Source organism: Motacilla alba, chromosome 6 (assembly GCF_015832195.1).
Source record: "Motacilla alba alba isolate MOTALB_02 chromosome 6, Motacilla_alba_V1.0_pri, whole genome shotgun sequence".
Lineage (NCBI taxonomy): Eukaryota > Metazoa > Chordata > Aves > Passeriformes > Motacillidae > Motacilla > Motacilla alba.
This window is the reverse complement of record NC_052021.1, coordinates 28630814-28652369: the sequence shown is the minus strand read 5'-3', so window position 1 is coordinate 28652369 and position 21556 is coordinate 28630814. Positions and strand designations below refer to the sequence as shown.

At 35.5% G+C, this 21556-nt stretch overlaps 1 protein-coding gene across 4 annotated transcripts in view; it reads right to left on the bottom strand.

Moving 5' to 3' along the window:
- The window catches only part of ATRNL1 (attractin like 1), a 435696-nt gene that overhangs the window by 232929 nt on the left and 181211 nt on the right, over positions 1 to 21556 (bottom strand). The gene's annotated exons all lie outside the window — the stretch shown is intronic.

The following is a 21556-nucleotide window of genomic DNA, read 5'->3' as shown; positions in this document are numbered from 1 at the left end:
GGGAAGAACAACTCACAGTAATATGGCCTATTATGAAATTTCCCTAAATATGTAAGAGGTTTCATAAATGGAATACATTTATGGAAGCCACACTATTATGTAATAAAACAGTCTCCTGATTTATATCTGAGAGTAGGAAATCATGTCAAATCATCACTTTCTAGGATTCAAAAAATGAAATATACATTTTGAAAGCTAACTAAAATGGAAAAAGAACTTGATAAAGACCCCATTCTCAAATACCTGCTATAAAAATTATTTCTCGCACATTCTGGAAGCAAGCCAGCTGTCACAATTTAGGGTGACAAATGATAAACAGGTCAGTGGTCAAAAACTAAAAATTCCTTAAAGCTCTCAAGGCAGCATTCATTGCATAAAATCACAGTGATCATAAATACAGCTAAATATGCCATCTGCAATATTTCTCCTTCATCTCGAATCCTGTCTGTTTTATGTACACAAACCATATGACACCTCTTACTTTGAGCATTCTTAAGAGTCACTGAGTCCCAGCTTTGTCTCTCAAGTTCAAGAAAAGATGAGCTGACAGACCTGCAATGGCATCTTTACAAATTCATTATTAACATCTGGCCAGTTACTAGTTTTGTACTTCAAGCATGATCATTATTCTTCACACTCACAAATTGAAACTGCAAAGGGAAGAATAATTCTTGGCATCATTCTCACATAAGAGGCAAATCTAAATTATGACATCAGTTGCAGATTGACTCAGTAGTAAATTACTAAATCCAATTTACTCAGGACCTTGTAATTTAGTTTCAATCTAATTTAATTTAATTTTAGCTGTGATATATAAATGTTGATTAGTAGACTATTGCATAAGAATACAAAGTATTTAAGTTTCTTAAGTTACTAATATATAAGCTTCAGTAGTTTTGGGGGGGTTTGGTATGCTTTTTTTTTCCCCAAAGGCAGAACTGAACAATATCAGGAACCACACAAAGCAAATGTTAATAAAATTAAATCTGCTATCCATGCCAATTAAATCTATATCATAATTTTCTAGAATTAAAAATAATTCTCCATTTGCAAATAAACTGAGCTAGAAATGCACTCCATAACTTATACACCAGGCCATACTGACATGGGCTTATCCTTGTCAAAGATATGGCTACAACTGCTGCTCTTCAGAAGTGATGGATACTTATGTTTGAAATTTAGATTTTTTTATCATGTGATTATCCCTCAGAGACCTTACAGAGTTCTCTGATCTTTTTGCTTTTGAGATCTTCCAGTACTGAGTGAAAGCACAATGAAAGGACACTCTAAAGAATTGTGCAAACATACACCAAAATGTCACTTGTTTTATTCCCTAATTTTGCTATGTTGTACTTACTGGTCTTTATTTCAAGACAGATGAACAGTAAAAACTAAGCTATGAGAAGCTGTACTTCACACATTTTCACAAATAAAAGAATGATAGAAATCAGGATAAACCTATCAGTAACTGTCATTTGCTAATTACATGGTTGTACTTACACTAAAGCTATAAAGGTTCACTAAAATAATTAATCTGGCAACCTAGTTAGAATTTTATGCAGCAATATTCACTAAAAAACTTAAAACTGCCATGAAAACAGTCAAGCTGCATTATAAATTCTGCCCCTGGGCCACCTCCCTTGACCTGCTGGCAACACCCTGCCTAACTCAGCCCAGGTCACCTTTCTCTTCTCAGAGCACGTTGCTGGCTCATGGCTTTTCCCCCCCCAGGTGCAGGATTTTGCACTTCCCTTTGCTGAACTCCATGAGGTTCCTGTCAGCCCATTTCTCCAGCCCCTCCAGGTCCTCCTGGATGGCAGCACAGCCCCTTGGCATAGCTCAGCCTCCTCCTGGCTGTGTGTCTATAAAAATCTTGCTGTCCCGACATCCAGATGAGTCCATTAAACCCCAGAGCACTTTTCCCCAAATGATGATTTCACTAACCAAGTGTTCCATAGGAACAACCCAAATGGACTGACTTAATTTTACCTTTGGATAAATAGAACTGTTACAATCTACCTCTCTGACACTGAAGTAATTCTGACTTGTATAGGGAAACGAGTATGGAAATGTATGGAAATAATTATGCAAAGGAACATACATTCTCTTTATATATTTAAATATCCATATATACTTACATATATAAATGAAAAGTAAATGCCATCAGGAAAATGTACCAGCAGGCCACATTCAGATTGAGATATCTGTATCTGCCACTCAGTTTATCTCTTCTCAATTTATTATCCTCCTAAGCCTACCACCAATTTCCTGATATATTTTATTCCTAGTACAATAGAATAGGCAAGGGGAAGGTATTAAATAAAATAGATTTAATATTGTTCAACAAGTTTATTTGAATACTGATGCAGTCCTTGTTAAAATTTAGTTCAGGCTTACAGTTAAATCTGTTTTGTAACTACGTGAAATCTGGTTCTAGTGAAAGAAGGATTAGTAAATTCCTATTGCAGAAAACTGATGCTACTTTGCAGCCAATTTTTATGGTTGTGTGATCAGGAAAAATACTTTAAAATCTATAACTTTTAGTGTCATATGAATCTAATTTTTCTGCAGACATGTCTCATACAAGGTCAGTAGATAAGCATTTTCTCAAAATGTCCTATAAGCTTCCTAAATCCATTTGGTTCCGTTTTTTCTAACTGAACAAACATCAACTAACTTTTTTCTAGAGAGAATGAAAAGAACGATAATTTCATAAACCATTTTTTCTATTAACTGCACTCAACCCTTTAAAAAAATAACAGACCTTCTGTAGCATCATAAAGCAAAAACAAGGAGTTCACATATAAAGTGAAGAAACAGCAAGAATGTGGTTACACTGAGACATGAATACTAAGTCAATGTTATGGGTTTGAAAACAAAATACACAAGAGACAGGAAGAAATTACCCTAAATTAACAGATCTCTAATGCTAAAGCTAGATTTTCTACAAAAGCATACAATAATGCTTTTAAAAGCTGAGTTGAAAGGTTTGAATCACACATTTCCCAAGTGAAAGACTTTCTACTCAAATCTAAATAATATGATTAAAAAATCCCTTCAAAATTTAAGAGGGAGAAACATAAAAAAACCAGCATTCCAGTGCTGCAGAAGCCAAAGCAGCAGATGCTGTGGATGCTGTACCTGGCACACCCTGCAGAGCAGCGCTGCTGACGTGTGGGCACCACCCAGAACAGCAGCTGCTGAAAGGCAGCTTGGATTCCTAACAGGGAAAAGAGCTGAGAAAGAGAAAATAGTTTCCTTTTCTTGACTTTTGATTCAGGACAGGGAGGGCATCACAGTTATTCTTACCAATGGAATAATATTAACAAGATCTTCATGTTTAACAGCCTTTGCTTGTGTGAAAGGGGAACTCTCTAAAGAAAATGGTTGGAAGTGAGACTGTTGATGGAATGGGAAGAGAAAAAGGCAGCAGGAAAATAATAAAAAATCTACTTTTTTTCTTGAGAAGATTTTAGCATGCAACTTCAGATTAGAAAAAGTAGATGTGTAACTACACACAGTACAATGATGTGTAAACCAGAGCCATTACAAACGTTCTGTTTGTACAGACAAGGCATTATTCAAAGGGAAACAAAATAATCAAAAAGGATATTTTTTTACACTAAACATCTACCACTGCTGCCCAGAAGATTAAAGAGACTTCTGTTCTGGAAGGCAAGATGACTGATGAAGACAGAAAATTCCTTTGTTCTTCCTGTTTCTGAATATTGGAATGCTTCACTGAGGGAATAAATGTGTACATAAATATGGGACCACATTATTACAGAAACCTGGAATTAGAACATGGAATTTTAATCGCTTAAGCTTTGCTTTGAACATTTCCTTGATGACTAAGAGGTGCCAATAGATCACTCTGACTACTGAGCAAGATGGAGCCCAATGGTACAAATGCCTTACACTTGGAACCCCTGAAACTGAAACAAAGATAAAATTACCTCACTAATTAGGATTTAAAATCCTAATACACATTTTTAATATACTACACTCAGTTGTATAAAAATAATACTATTTCTGATTTTGTTGTCAACAAATTTTGGGTCAGTTCAAGGCATTTCAAAAGGTGTTTTATATGCATTTCATATCAGCTATCTTTGCAAAAAAGGATGAAACAGAGCAACAATTTACACTGTTAGGCAGCAAAGCTGTCAACATACATGAAAACCAAAATAGACAAGGACATAAGAAAAAGAATGTTCTGTTTGAAAGTCACATTTGGTAGAAACATAGTACTCTTTTATTTATCATGCATTTTCGTCACAGCAGAACTTTTACTAATCCCAAAACTGAATTTCACCAATGTATAAGTTGAACAGTTGAAATTAATTTGACTTCTAAGATATTTCAATTATAAAAACTGCAATCAATAAAATTATAATAATTATTATAAATTCTCATAATATTTCTTCTACATATTTCCATGTCTTTCCTTTCATTCCATTAGTTTTTTCAGGACAAGAGCAACCTGAGCATAAGACCTGAAGTAGTCTCCACTCCAGTTCTCCTCTTGAAACCTCTTAGCTTTAACCTCAGAGAGCTTTTGTTTCTCTTTTGAGTTCTAGTGTGCAATTCTGAATCTCCTTCAACAACATCCTTATCTCCTCAGAGCACAGTAACAGCTCAGTGAAGCAAAGATTTTCAAGGCATGATGAAACAGTTTAACACTGCTTTTGTATATCCTGATGGACACAGTTATTTCTGGTCAGAGGTTAATCAAATACTACCCCTTGCAGCAGCTGGATATTCGCCAGTTAATTCCCCAAAATGTCTGGTGCCTTAGAAAAGCACAAGGGCAGTTTTCCTCAGATTAAATACCCATTTTAAAATTTGCTGAAAACCATGTTTATTTAATGCAAAGACAGATGAAAGTTTACTTACACAGTCATCATAATAGGGGAAAAAACCCATAAGTAACTGAGAAAAGTAATTAAAAGTATTCCTTCATTTTCAGCAGCATAACATAGCTTCTCTTCTTTGAGAATAGGCTCCATTACATCACTTATTAGGTCATGTTTTTATGCTGATTTGTATAAGGTTTTGACTAATAACTAAAAAATCATTTACATATTGAGATTAAAATAAAGAAAAAAAAATGAAGCTAGGTTTATATGTAAATTTTGCAGTGTGGCACTAAATCCCCCAGTACAACCTGCCATGGATTCAGCACCAGAGGACACACAAACCCACGGAGCTCCATGAAACTCGTGTGATGATTCTATGAAGCAAATGAGGGTGGTCCCTTTGCACTCCCCCAGTGTATGTCTTCAGGCAAAGCAACTCTTAGAATTTTCTACACTGCTTTATAATAGCTGTAAAGAATTTATTTATAACAGGATATGAAATAAAATCAAAGACAAATAACAGCTGATATCACGAAAGTCACTGAGAAAACACAGATGCCCCAACCTCTTCTGAAAACTAGCACCCAAATATCCAGATGACCTAAAAATGCTACACATTTATGATCTACAACTTACAGAATTTGATAAGTGGGGAACATATTTGTGGAAAATAAGAGGGCAGGGCATTAGCAATTATCAACAGAAATATCAATTTGGTTGGAAAAAAATAAAACTACTGTCAATTTCTTGATTAAATAACAACTTGAGGAATTTCCTTTAATCTGTTTGATAACAAAATGTCATCCAATTTGTGTCTGCAGGTCAACTATCTTTTACATAAATAGTAATGTATTAATGTTCACATTAAGTGGTCAAGAAAAAGATTCTCCTTAGCAATATTTTAATATTTTCAGATCAAAGAAATAACTTTGCTAATGAAAGTTCAAAACACTCAGTTATATTTTACCACAAGTGACACATTGAACATGAAAGTTTATTTTATCTGCTTGATTAAACCAAAAAAAGAAATGACAGTAACCACTGATTAATTTCTAAAATATTTCACAGAACTAAGACTGCAATAATATAATTAGTCAAAACAAATTCAGTGATCTCTTACCACTTCTGAACGCTATTCTTTCATACTTTCTTTCTATTCCTAAAACAAAAGACAAAACCCCCCCACTAACTTTCAGAACAGAAGGTTGTAGCAATTTATCAATTCCCTGAGCAGCAGGGCAAAATAGTCAATTCAATTAAAGACCATGTACTAGACCAATTGTAGTCTCGTTCCTTGCGGAGCAAAGAGCTTTAAGTGTCAACAAACTGGCAGTGAAAGAAGAGTCAATTGGTAAAAGACCAATTTCATTTGTTTTTAAACTGTTCACAGGAAACTTACAAAGCTGAAAATGGACCTGGTTTAATCCTCCTTTTCTGAAGCCCATTAACTGCTTTGTAGTAATCACTGCTTCTATGAAACTGTTTTTAAATTGTCAATTCTTGCTCCTTCATAACAATGTCAGAGATAATTGTAAACACTCTTCATCACCACTAGTGTTTTCCCTCCACATTCCTTCAGGATGGCTTGTAGGAGACCTACATGCCATATCATAAAAAAGATTATTTCAATTATTTAGTAAGATGTTACCAGTGGATTCACTTTACTTTTGTTAGAAATTGTTCACATCAAAAAATGTTCACGTCAAAAAGGAAAAAAAAAAAACCAAGAAGTATTGAAAGAAGAAAATAGTATCACAGAAAACATAACAAAAGCACATCAAGGGCAGCAGATGGGACATATCTGCTTCCCCAAAGGAGAATCAAATCTGTCTAGAAAGGTGGTTATTCAATTCCTTTCTTAATATGTCTGCTTTCAGAGATTTTAGAAACTGCCTGTGGCACCTTTTCATTTAGCTTATCTAAACTATCTCCCACTGATATTTATTCCTGTTTGTTCTTCTTCCTCCCATTCTCCATCTCCTTCCCCCATCATCACTCAAACAACCTGAGCTGCAGTATCACCCTTTTAAGTCTTCTTAACAAGTGAACTCACTTCAGGATTGTCTCAAGTTGTTTTTTCTAAACCTCTCTGCAATTTTTACTATCCTCTGAACTCTCAAGTTGAAACAGGAAGAGCTGAGTAGAGCAAAAGGACTGCTTGAAAAATTTTATATAAAACACCGTTCTTCACAACAACAAATCCTGGTTTATGTCTGTGCATGCCTTTTCATTTTGTTCTCTTTGCATCCTGAGTTCCTCTTTGAACACTATTAATACAAGAGGCGTCAGCTTAGCAGTAGAATTTTTGAAGTATAATAATATTAAGTATGATCATTAAATAACTTACTTTTGCTATGTTGTAGGTTTAAAAAGCCTTTAAAAACCATAGCATTAGCATTGTATATACTTAATAACAACTGAATCTTTCCCTTTAGAAACCCTGAAAATGTAATTGCAATGATGTAGCATTTCCCGTTAAGGCCTTTCTGATAAAAGACACAGTTAACCTTAACACACCTAATATCATACTGTTAGCAAATTGTCACTACTGTATCTTCCATAATTATCAGTTTAAACTAAAAATACCAAAATAAAAAATCCCTTCCACCACACTGACTGGGGCTGAATAAAGGTAATGTTTAAATATCATAAAAACACACCAAAAAACAGTTTAAAAATCTGAGCAAGAATTTAAGCATATTTTTTTTCAGAAAAATAAAAAATCACTCACAAAGTACTCTGCACATAGTAAATGCAACTGCAGTAACTCAGTATTTGTGCTAATGGAGACAGCATGTGAGTGGACCTGAACAGAAATTGCTGGTTCAATACCATGATGTCATGCAATTTATCACTGTGAATGACAAACCATGCAAAAACATCCCACAAATGAAACACCAGTTAATGATCTTATAGAGTTTTTGCAAACTCAGGAGTATAAATTCACATTGGTACTCCTGTGACAAAGCATCTACACATTGCAATTAGGCACTCAGATTTCACTGCTTTCCTTAACTCATTAAATTCTATGATACTTGAATATTATTTGAATTTGTCACCTCAACCAAAATCAGTTCCTTATTTCAGGTTAAATTTTTATGAGAATATTAAAAAAAAAAAAAAAAGAAAGAAAAAGAAGTCCTGCCCCTTTTCCATCTGGCTACAACAGGTGTAGAATAAACAGCACTAAAGCAACTTCCTTAAACCCCACCAGCCAAGCATAAAGAAAAATACAAATGGAATGGGAGGGATCTTAATGGAGTAACCAAAATTGTAACAGTAACAATAGTACTGTGCAATTTAATCTTCTGACTGCAAAAGGATGTTTTGACAGGCTAATAACTGTACCCTGCACTGTCATTCTACTGAAAGACTCAAGCAGAAGGTGAAGAGCCATTAGGGTGGCTGAGAGGGGACAGAAAATGAATTTTAAACACAAAGAACAGAGCTTGCTTAGCCAGCTAAAAGGCTGACAGGGAAGAGGATTGCCATGTATAAATACAAAAAAGGGAATACACACCAGGAAGAATGAAGAGCTACTGATGTCACAGACAATGGTGGAACAATAACAAATGTGTCTAAACAGAATGATTATATAAGGAAAAAAAGGAATTGTGAAACTATTTTAAGTTCACAGGATATGTAAATCTGTTTTTTTAAACAGATACATGAAGTTATGAAAACATTTGCTTAAACAGTTTCAGGTTTAACATATCCTGATAATGGAAAAGATTACTGTCAGCTCTGAGCCACATTATGTCAGAAAAACACTTAACACTTAATTGTTCCATGTGTATTTGCAAGACTTGAAGCCCAGCAGATAAAGCCCTTCACTTTTTGTGAATTACTAATTACATCAGCAGTTAGTAAAAAGAAGTAAAATTTATTTCAATGAGAATATTAATAATGGAATCAAATCTTGGACAGAGTAACAGTATGCAGGAAAACCAATGACTGAGAAGTTACTGTTTCCTTCCCTTTCATAAATTACTTTAAACACATAATTTTATACATTGTTCAGGTACAAATAATGACTCAGAAAATGAATCGAAGCAAAGCCAAAATAAGACCAAAAAAGACAGAGCACTGTCAAAAGAACAGGGTGATTACATCCATGTTCAAGATGTGTTCAAGTATCCCTTATCTATGTGAACTTTAAACAAAATTCAAAGGAAGTGGATGTAAGGAGATGAGTATCAGTCTTCACAAGGAAACAAAGCCCCAAACATATCAGATTAGTGTAATTTTCCCAGCTTCTCAGGATGCCTCTTCTAGTTAGAATGGAGAAGTGAATTGATTACATTGCAAATAATGCAGCTGCAATTGACTTTTCCACCACTTGCCTTACCACAGATGAATACAGCTAAAAAAGATTTTCAAAACAAATCAAGTTTTGTGCTTAATGCCCACAGAATACAAATGAAGTATCAATTAAAAAAAAAAAGCAACAACAAACCAACAGCATAATCACTTTACAAAAAAAATCATTATCAGCTTATAGTAGTAAATACAGGTATGATGTGAATTAAATAGCTTTTTGCCTTCTCTAATGCCTAAAAAGAGGGCAAGAGAAAAGGAAAAATCTATTCTTACTGGTGCACATGTATCTTAACCACAAGAGTGCTGATACACCTGTGACTTAGGCATGTCTGTTGTTGAATCCTCACCCAAGAGCTGACAAAAGCACTTCAGAATGTCACAGAATGCCTTCATTTTGGCATGGATCCAGTGACACATTCACACCAGGCTCATGCTCAGCAGTGGAACAATAATGCATCCCCAATGAGAAAGTCAAAAAGTTCCTTTTAAACCTCTGAATAAACATTTTATGAATCCTTTCTCCGCTGACATCTCACCTCCTACGCTGCAAAGTCTAACAGTAACAATAAAAAATTGTACATTTCTACCCTTATATTTCAGTTTAAGCGTAGTTTTACACTCTTCCCCCCTTTTTATCCTTGCTGCTACTGAATAATATTCATAGAGTCTTTCAAGTTGGAAAATGTCTCTAAGACAATTGATTTGAACCATTAAAAGATGTAGTCCATCCTTGCTCTTTCCAATCTCTGGACACACAAGAACAGTCAAAATTTTAATCTGGGAATGTATATTTAAGAAACCAGGCCAAAAAGGGGGAAAAAAAGGAGACTATCCAGATGTCATTTAATAATATTTTTTTTCTTTATGAAGGCATATATAAATATTTGGCTCAAAATGCCCAACAGCTGAATAAATACCAAAAGAAACTATCTTGCATTTATATTACACAATTTATTATTTAAAACAATTGCCTCAAATTTATAACTAGCTTCATTATTTTTAAAGCCTGGGGGTTGGAGTGACTCTCAAGGAGAATGCAGTGAATTGCACTAAATTCCTGGTATGGATCCTAACATCTTCTACAAATTCATTGAATTCACATTTTACTACACAGAGAAGCCATTGACTGAATGTTTTAAAGAGAGGGCAAAGAAAGGATGGGTAAGTTGCAGAGAAAATGGACTCAGAGTCTTCTCAGAGGTGCACAGAAAGAGGATTAGATACAATGGACAGAACCTCCAAAAGATGCAGGAAAGAAAATTACTAGACAAGGATCTGAGCAATCAGACTTTGAAGTTTGCCCTGATCTGAGCAGAGAGCTGGACCTGAGACCTTGAGAGGTTCATCTCTAAACTGTTCTGTTTCCCAGAATCAGAAATTCTGACACTTCCACTAGAGATAACAAAAACAAAACTTTTATCCATGAAAATTAGTCATTTCTGCAAACCTCTCATATGTACACAGCAGAGAATTTCTCAGACCCTACCACTGAGAACAGAACAAAACCAAAATTACCTTAAATGAAAACAATTCAAAGCCTGCACTAAGATGGTATTAGGAGACAAAGGAGTAATGATGATTCTACACACATACAAACAGCTTTTATTTCACTCATTTGAGAATATCTGACAGCTTGAATGGGTTTTCACTACCTGGCCTCAAAGTTAATATGGCAATTTTAACAAGACTGTAATCTGTAACAATGTCAGTCTTGTGCATTTTTCTTGTCACTGTAAGGAATAAGAATAAAAAGAAAAGACAAGAAAGTAAAAGGAGGACATCATGAAACAAAAACAAAAAAGGAAGGAAAGAAAGACACAAGATTAATCTTCCCCTGTTTTTTTGTGAAGGATGTTAATGAAAAGCTAGCAATGACAGATGAGAGCAATGAATAAAAATCACATAAGATAAATAATAATGTAGTAGTAGAATAGAAAAATCTGTAGACCATGTGGGTCTAAAAATTCATTATACCAGCTTTAAGAATATATGTGTTCCAAGCAAGTATTCTACAACCAGAAGATCTTCCATGTTTTCATAGGAGATTGCTGCACTCCACCTCGTCTACATCTCCTAACCTATTCCTAACACATCCACAGAAATATGAGTAACAGAACTTAGAGTAATGCTGGATATTTCCTGGTTTCTACATAAAAAGAGATTAATCCTTCTGACAAAACCCCCACTTTGAGGAACTAGAATAAAAATTCAGCATGGCACTTATTAAAGTTTTAACTAATGTAAAGTGTAACTGCAAACAGAGATTCACATTTGTACAAATGTGTTTCTAATGCAAGGCACAGCATGATTCTTAGATCTTAGTTTTCTAGTGCTATTTAAAGCTTCTGTCAATAACTTGCAATAAAATAATATCATTATTAATATGTTTTATTTGGCATGCTGAGGAAAGAAAGTGAAAATAATAGGTCACTTACAAGGCCATGTGTATAGGAGGATAAGGGAAAGGTAAGAGTAGTAAAACTGGATTTGGTAGTATAAATGTGGAATGACAGAATGAAGATCATTCTCAAGGATGTTATTCTGGACTCAGTGACATTAAAGAACATTTGGGGTTGTGGTAGATACTCATTAAATTCCCAATGCTGCGATGAAGGGGTTATGGTACCCCCGGGTGTATAGAGGAAAATACTGAATGCAGCAAAAAGGATTGTGATTGGAGTCACAAGAAGAAAGAGCAGGAAAGATGGAGCTAAGGCTGCTCTGCTTCCCTCAGCAGCACAGTGTGTCCATGGGGGAGCTGTTGAAAACCCCCTTTTTCTGCCCTCTCAACTACATCATTAACTCTGCATCCAAAACAGATCCAATCACACTTGGAAAAGCACACCCAATTCCGGCTCCCACAGCTCCCAAGGGATATTGAAACAATGGAGGGTTGAAGAAAAGCCAAAAAAACAGTGATAGAGTATATGGTATTTGCAACAACACCATATCCTTTATAGGAGGAAGCTCTCCTTTCTAGCACAAAATTATATTTTAAGAGTAGCCCTTGGAAAGCTACACTTACCATGAATCAAAATTTTTGAACAGTGGCAATAATTGACAGAACTATGTAGCAGAAATCAAGTGCTCATCCCATTTTTAGAAACATTTAGGCCAAGAGTGATTTTTTTTTTCCAGTATACAGTCTAGTTCAAACTGCAATTAATTTATGAAAGCCTATGCTTTAGTTTATGTCTCATTTCAATTATATGACCAAAGTAGCCCCTTCTGGATTTATCATCTATGAGATGTAACACCTAGGTAGCAATGAAATCAAGTGCTTACATGAAAAAGTAATGACAAGTAACTAATGTACTTAAAGCCAGATTTTAAAAGAAGCAGATGGCCTGCAAGCTCTCTACCCTCTTGCTTAATATGTTTATCTGGCTATCTATGTCTGATAATTGTACTGTCTCCCTGAAGGCACAAAATATGTTTGTCTAACATAGAACAAGCAGTTTATGGTTTTGGTGTTTGTTTTTTGGTTTTTTTTTTCAAAATACATTAAATTAACTTCCTGATAATAAAGAAGTCAAGAGATTTTTTAATGGCATAATTATCACAATTTAAAGGTCCTTAAAGCATTTCAAAATAAAACAATCACCATTTCATAATTAAACTGAACAGAATTGTGAGCCTATCATCCTTTTCCACAGTCTGAAGAAGAGAGCACTGACACTGTAATCTAACAGAGAGCACCTCCTCAGAATTTGCCCAATTATCAACCAAGTTTGCAGGTCTGAGCTTGTCTTCTCAATAAACAAAGAGCTTATCCCTCTACTCAAATTTGTGCTGTTCCTTCTGCATTTCTCAGGAAAAGCATTTGTTGACTGTGATTTTCTCATATGTTCACACCGGTTAGCTCAGCTCAACTCATTTATGCATTAGTTAGTCCATGAAGAACCACAGAATGGCTTTGGTTTTTCAAATCCTGGAGTCTCACTGAGTAATATTTTCATTTTGTTATTTCATCACAGAAATTATTACACTGGAGTAGTAATAGTTCAGAGATTAATATCAAGCTTTTAAAAAAATAGAAATAAAATGTCACCACAAGACAAATACCTTAGAGAGCTCCTAAAGGTCAATATATGGCAACTATTTTCCATTCTCAAGGATTGTTTCTAGCAGCAGATATGAAGTTCAACTTCTTGCATGTGTGATGGCAATAACTCTTACACATTACAGTGCCTCCAAAGATACTGGTTCACTAAAATAACCATTCTTAAGCGTGAATGTCTGCTTAATCCTAATTTTAAAAAAATTTGCACCAAGGATGCTGATGACACCTGAGCTCACTCCTGAGAATGCTCCTGCACATAAGACAGTCTCACCTGTTGAAGCTTCAGTGCTTTTGGAAAACTGGGACTTACAGAGCCCTGAAAACTCAGTTGTAACCATTCCTACAGTTTTTAGCTATTTTGCCATGGCCTGAGGAATTAAGCTCTGAAGCTTTAAGCAAAATCCCCGATCTGTATTTGCAGCCAGTGTTGTCAAGGCTGCCTAGCACTGGAAAGTTCTTTTTCCAGGTTTACTGGCTCAGAGTTCACCATCACCTTGTTGGTTCAGTGCTCAGAGGTCAGATTCAGGCTCCAGGTCATGGCACAAGTGCCCACAAGCTGTTGTTGCAGGACAATCCCACGAGGCACATGAGCACCTGGAGCCCGAGGAGCTTAGGAGACACAAGAGCTGCTCCTCCTAACCCTGAAACTCCTGTCCACGTCAGGACCACTATGATGCTGGTGAGGCTCATCATCATCATCATCACTGCTCAGCAGATGTGGAGCTCTCGAGAAGTCTTCCTCACAAAGCCCCTACATTGAAGTTTTTTAACTGATCTCTGGCCACTGACATTTTGTTTACTAAGAAAAGTTGAAAAACAAGGATTTGGTACAAATCTGAATTTAAACGAAGATACAAGAAACACAAATCCTGTACATTGCCCACATTTTTCTATAAAATCCTGATCACAGAGGGCAACTAAGGTTGTATTAATCCTTCTGACAAAGGAGTTTCTGACAGCCACGATAAATAGTTTGAAAATACCTATTCTCTCCAACCAGCTTCCTATCTCCATTCTGATCCCCTATGAGCCAAACATTTACTTTCAAATAATTCTGAAGCCACTGTGTATGACCTTTATAGGCTTCTGCAGTTCAGCAAGGCATAGATGTTTTCTTCAGGGAGAATCTTAATATTTCAAAGTGTTTTTTCTTATTATTGAACAAAAGGTTTTTATACCCCACCATTTGTTCCCACCCCAAATCCCAAGATGAAGAAATGATTTATTTTTTCTATAACTAATCAAAAGTCCTGAAAAAGCATAAGCTATCTGGAAGCAAACATTTTTTATTGCATTCTAAATTTTCCAACTAAAATTTACTTCACCAAGTATGTAAGAGAAATGGAGATTACAGGGGGGAAAATCATCAATATCTACTTGCTAAACATATTAGGGAGATAATTTTTATTAGCAAAGACAGTATCTATACATCTCCATTGTGTTACACAACCACCAGTAGACGATGCCTTGGTCTGCCTGGAAAAGAAAGCCCTACACAACTGGCACATCAGTTACACGAGTTCTTATCTCAGACATTCAAATTATACACCAATTAAAACTATGCATCACTGAGGACTAATTATCTCTTAATTACGTATTTTGGCTCCCTTAAATCATCAGCTGAACTATTAACAGGGCTTCTGCTTTCTCAGAAATACATCAACTATGTTAAATATTTACAGATATTCTCATATTAGGCCTTTGCTAAGGTGATCAGAAAAAGAAATGTACCAGGAAGAATAATGAATATCTACATTTATTGGAGTGGTGTGGAAGTTGGCATGATATGGTTGGCAACCTTGTTCTGGTATATTTTAAGACTAATATTAACTGTTTTGGCATTATTTAAAGTAAAAAAAAAAAAAAAGGTACAATCTAATAATCAAGAAACATTTTCTCATTTTAGCAATACTTTAGGATTCATGGGAAGCATTTTGGAAAATGCTGTATTGGATTTGGGCACATTAAGCCATTGGGGAATATTATACAGCCTTGGGATTTATTCTCCATACAATTAGCCTTAAAATTCCAAGAAAATAAATTATAGATATTATAGATAGTCCACTTTCCAAGGCAAGAGCTGGTAGATTTCTGGCATTATATTTGATTGCCTAAGAAAGAAAAAAGGACCCATAATTACTGTAGCAGTCCCCATTTGGGTAGTAATTTTCAAGTACTTTCTAAAATGCAATAATTGTACATGTAACAGATATACCTATAATAATGTAACTATGACTGAGAATTTTAACAATGGTATTTAATGTGTTGAAAAACAGAATTGAGTTTAGCTTTAGATACTAGCAATGAAGCAAATGAAACTTTACCTTCATGCTGTTGTTTTGATTTCAATTTTAAAATAATTTTACATTTTTCCACTTAGAGTTGGGTTTTTTTCCTAAAAATAACTATAGAGCAAAAATTCCATTTAATACATTTTTATCATACATAAAAAACAATACTATGGAAGGTATAAACCTGAATTTCCTGACTTCTTGCTGTCTAACAACCTAAATGCCATGAGCAGACAGGAGATTAGATGAGCCACTTCGGCAGAATATTGAAGCACAAATGTATCATGAGCAGCCTTGTGATCTCTTATGGAGATCCCTGCTCCTTTAGATATATATTCTTTCATTCCAATTCCCTGTATAATTTAATGCCTATATTCAATGCATAAAAGCTGACAAAACACTAAATATTAAAACAACCTTCCTTGAAAATCTCTTCCAAAGCACTGTAGTTTACTACACCTCTTGTTATTTGGATCGCTTCCCTCTTACATCCACATGGGAACTTGCATTGCACTTCTTCCGTGTCATGTTCCCAACCCCTCCTGCTTTTGGCACTGCAATTTCTCTTCCTTCAGAACCCAGGATTGATATGACCTGATGCATAACATGAGCACATTCAACGCACACTTTGCATCCAGCTTTGTTGAGGATAATTTTCACAGCAAAGTGGAGGATGAAAGAAAATGGCCTCAAGTGGAAAATGGAGATGTTTACATTGGATATTAGGAAAAATGTCTTCACAGAAAGGGCTGTCACGCTTTGGAACAGGCTGCTCAGGGCAATGGTGGAGTCACCACTCCTGGAGGCATTTCAAAGATGTGTAGATGTGGCAGTGGGGGATGTGGTTTAGTGTTGGACTTGGCAGTATAAGGTCAAAGGTTGGACCAAATGATCTTAGAGGCCTTTTCCAACCAGAATGATTCTATGTTTCTCTGTTAATTATTACTATTATTATTATCAATCCTGACTTTTCATAATGATCAATATCATCATCCTCACTAAATACTGAAACTACACACATATATCTCCATTTTAGACTATATCTCAGTATATCTATAAACAAATCCACCCTGTACTGCAGGTTGCCTTCTATTCCTGTTATTTCTTCTCTTCTGACAGAATTTCCTGCTCCTTGCAGAATTATCACTATATGATAGTTCAATAGATTTCCCAGGTTTTTGTTCCTGATTTACTACATTCAAACCTATTTTAATAGAGGGATTTTACATTTACTGTAAGAAAACATCGAAGTTGTTTTGGAAGTTAATGCATCCACTTCATCATCAATAGCTGTTAAGTGTTTCAGGAATTACAGTGTCTCCATACATTGCTATATGCAGTTACTCAGCAGCCTCTGTGAAAACCATTAAGGCACTTAGAAATTGAATTGTTCCCCATAAATCATAGGGATTAAATTTAGGCATGCAATCACAGGTGGCACAGCTACAAATACAGCTACATGTGGATAAATACATATTTTCCAAGCAAAGGATCCACAATCATGACCTTAGCAAAGATCAGGAAGGCCTTAAAAACCAAAAAGATCTGACCTTTATTTGTTAATTTAGTTATTAGGTTTGTGATATTGTTGTAACTTCTAATAGCTGTGACTGACAAGTTTCTGTTCTTGGAGCTTTTAAAATATGTAAGTCACACATGAACGTTAAAAATTCAAATGAAGTCCAAACAAAACCAAAAAAGCTGAAATAAATTATACTACACAGTAAATTTTATTACAAGGGTAGATATGCTTCTTGATTTACATTAGACTCCTTCAGTTGCTACACTCAGGCTATTAAGAGGGGGGGAAAATCAATTATTGAAACAGAAGCCAGTAAACTGAAAGAACACAAGTTTTCAGCTTAAAAAAAAAATCACTTGAAGACTTATATATGAAGTCATTTTAATTATCTGTTGTGCTACATACAAATAAAATGTAAATCTTCACAATAATTCATTATTCTGTTTTGGTATACAAAACAATACAGGGTGCCAAAGACAATTTTCATCAGAAACCACAGCGCAGAAAAAAACAGAATTCCAAGTAGGCTTGCTTAAAAATATTAAACTTCTTCAAACACATCAGGGTATTCCACATGTACACCAACATCCTGTCTAACTTCACTGCAACGGTAATTGTTTTACGCTGGGGAAGCATGTTAGTTTAACTAGGCTATGTTCAAAAATGTATAACAAGATATATTTTTTTTTTCATTAAACACAAACCTAATTTTGCCAAACAGTGCTTTGCTGCTGAGGCTGAACCTTACAATTTAAACTGACCCTCCCAATTAAAACTCAGACACTTGTGAATCTTTCATTTACACTTCAGGGAAGAAAGGAAATAACTAGTAGAACAGTTATTATTATCTCCAGATTCAGCTTTAAAATTGGTATAAAATTTTGCTGCTCAGGCACAAGTTGAGATCAGACTTACAAGTTTGACAGTTATAAAAAGATATAGGTGCAGGAATGCAGCTGATCCTAAAGCAGGAATGTCACTGCTGTCCTTAGGGGCAGAAATCAGACCAATAGCCAGGACAGCATTTTAAGGGTATTTGCTTTTTCATATGCAGTCACTGCTTTCCAGAATATGGGAGAAAATGATGGAAAAAATGTTACCAGCTTAAATTACAAAAATCCCTTGCCATAAAATTAGTTTCCTGAGACTGAAGAACATGTTGTGACTGCTGTTATTAATATTTGCATAGCTGTCAGAAGCCCAAGCTTTATGACTGCTTACTACTTCAGGGACCATTGACCACTATTTGAGGTGCTGGCTACAGTCTGAGTTACTGCTTTTCAATAAATGTTACAGCCTTCAAATTCCATTATCAGTGGAGTCTGAATTATACTAACTCTCAAAATAAAATAAAAATGAGCTGAAACAAGTTATGGGGCTTTGTCACATACTCTGTTCAGAAATCTAGCCCATTTTAAAGCAAGAGCATTTTCTCATGGAGTCCTGTTTAAATGATATATAAGACACAATAGACCTAAAGGTTTGGGACTGTCAAAGACAGTCAAAAACAAGTGTGGATGTTAATCACATCCTGTTACCTGGACACTTCTTTTAATACCTGTTAACAAAGTTAATTTATAGATATTTCCTCTGAAAATATGTAGAAACTACTGTTGTTTATGAAAGTCTCACCAGTTAAATTTAAGGGTCTTTATCCATTCTTACTCACCAGCAACTCTGAATTAAAGGAAATGGAGAAAAAGTGTGGTATAAGCTGTTAGAGTAATTCAACAGGGAAATATCCAACATTTGTGTGCCAGTGTATAACTATTACATTAATACTATTAATAACTATTACAAGAACTATTATTACTTCTGAGGAAAGACTGGCACCTGCCCATTTCACAGCCAGGTCAATAGAGAGTAGATCTATTTGTGGAAACAGCTGAAGATGTTCCACAACACCACCTTTCTAATGACCCCTTATGCAACTATGTCACTTTTCTGCATCTTTCCTCAAGGAAGAAGAGATTTTACAGCTAAATAAAATGCCTTCAGCATCAGGAAATTTAAATGCAGCGTTTTCCCCTGGGGGCTGCAGAGATCACCCAGCTGTGTGCCCATGCACAGGAGGGTGATGGGAACCTGCAGAATGCTTCAACAGAGAGCAGCAGTACAGCTGAAAGAAACTCAGAATTTTGTCCATAGTTTCTGTGTTTTCCAAGTAATTCCCTGCTATCCAGCGCTGAAGAATTTGTATTCTGAGGTGACTGGGATCACTAGTGCCAACAATGAAATAGGTCACTGCCTATCACAGACCAGTGCACCTTAAAGAACTATTTTTATTGACACCAATCATGACATACCCTTTTTTCTAAGCCAAGAAATCATATTTCTTAAGAAGATTTTTTTTTTTTAGAGCCACCAGGGATTTATTAACATTTTGGAAAAAACAATCCCAGCTTGCTGAATAGGTAACATGAATAATAAAACTATCTGAGGAAGCAGCTGTGAGCCATTGATCCCAATAAACAATCACCTGCTGGGACGAACAGCTTTTCTTTATAGTCATGAAAATCTTGGAGATAAATTAATGCAAAACTAGAGATAATATAGGTGACTTTAACAGAAAGTGAACCTAAATGTCTTGTATAACGAGGAGGGCTGTTTCTTTTCCTGTAGAAAACAAAAAGAGCAGTAACTCCAACACCCAAATCCTCCCAATGAAAAGAGCCCAGAAATCTTAGCTCCAGTGCCAGCATAACAGGAGGCACAAGAGCAGATAGGTGAAATGCATACCAACAACACCAGTGGTAATAACATCAATAACACAACTTCAAATAGCAGTTTAAAAGGAAGTAAGGTCACCAGCTCTGCCTCCTTAGGAACTCGTGTTTTATATAATGTATTCTCAACAAGTTGTGATGAATAATGGAAATACAGGAGTGCTGGTACTCAGACTGTACTTGAAAAATGCTCAATGTGCTGGAGTACTTAGCCCTCTACAAAAGCATTGTGTGAAAGGCATGCGTCAAATTTCATGTTGCTACCTTACTTATTAAATGAACAGAATACCTGTCAAGGAAGCCACAATAGTTTCCTTAGGATTAAATAAAGCCTTCAGTACTGAGTTAACACCAAATCCCAGGTTTTTCCCAGCATGTCATGAGCAATGCAGTGTGGCCATTGTAGGGAAAAGAACTGCAGTGCAAATAGACAAATATCAACCACTTTTGCCTGTTATGAAGGTGAAATCTGGTAAGCTCCGAGTGAAGATGTAAAAGATCATAACTATTAGACCTGATTTAGTACTGGCCTTGGAAACTTTATCCTCTGATTGGAATGAACCATGACTTCCTTCTCTTAACCCAAAGTCATAGGAGGTTTCATATACTTTTAAAATTTCTACTACATGCAGAATTATAAAGCTAGCATATAAAACAAAGTGGAGCTCCCTGCTCCATTTATCATTTGAAGATTATATCTACTGCTAGAGCACCAAACACAAGAAACATATACTGGTAATGTTGACTTCAGATATTTTCTCAGAAAATAACAAATTACAGCATAAAAAAAGGCTGAGAGCTAAATAATAATCTCATTCATTTAGGAAGGCAAATACAGACGACAAAATTAAAATCCCAGTTTCCCCAACTGGACCTCAGTATTCCTTCTCAGTGCATAAAACTGAGTAACTTAATTTCTAGATGGAGTAAGGATGGGACAGGAATGCAATAATCAAGCACCGCTACATCTGAGGCAGAACTGTGTAGACTGATGAATTTCAGTGTGCCTCTAAAAGAAGTACAAAAAAAAGCCTAAAACCAAAAACTGTGTAATCAGGGCAGACAATGAAAATTCTGGTTTTAAAAAAAGAGGAAGGATGTAACCCATGATGAGGGATTCCCTCCATCAGGGTGTTATGCTGCAGCGGAAACAGCACAAGGAGGAGCTAAGATCTGCCAACATCTGCCACAGAGCTGCACGTCTCAGGAATACATCACCTTAATAATGTTTGTCTTACAATGATGACACAGCCACCTTGCAGCCGTAAAGGTGAGAGGAGAGTGTAATGCATTTACAGCTGATATTGCTCCGGGGATTTGTTTAAGGAGCCTGTTTGGCAGCTGAACTTGCTCTATCCTTAGGAAGTGGGAGAGACTGCAAAACACCCCTAATATGAAGACTAAAAGAAAGCAGTTAGTCTTCAGGGTTTGTTTGGATTTTTTGATAAACTAGTAGAGTCATAAATGTTACTAAGCTGAATAAATTCATCCTTTGACACATTAAAACACATTTACAGTCACTGTACAGGTACGATGAAGACAACTCTAGTTTTACTTAACACAAGAAAACATTTCTCTGACATTTTAGTCAGAAGATGACTGCTTTAATCCAGATCACTTTATCATATATACCTACACAGATAGAATACATTTTTGTATTTTTAAAATTTATATATATATATATATATATGTGTGTGTGTGTGTGTGTGTGTGTGTGTGTATTTTTATACATAGTTTATAAAGTAAGGTTCTGTATTTTAGAAAAATAAGGAAGG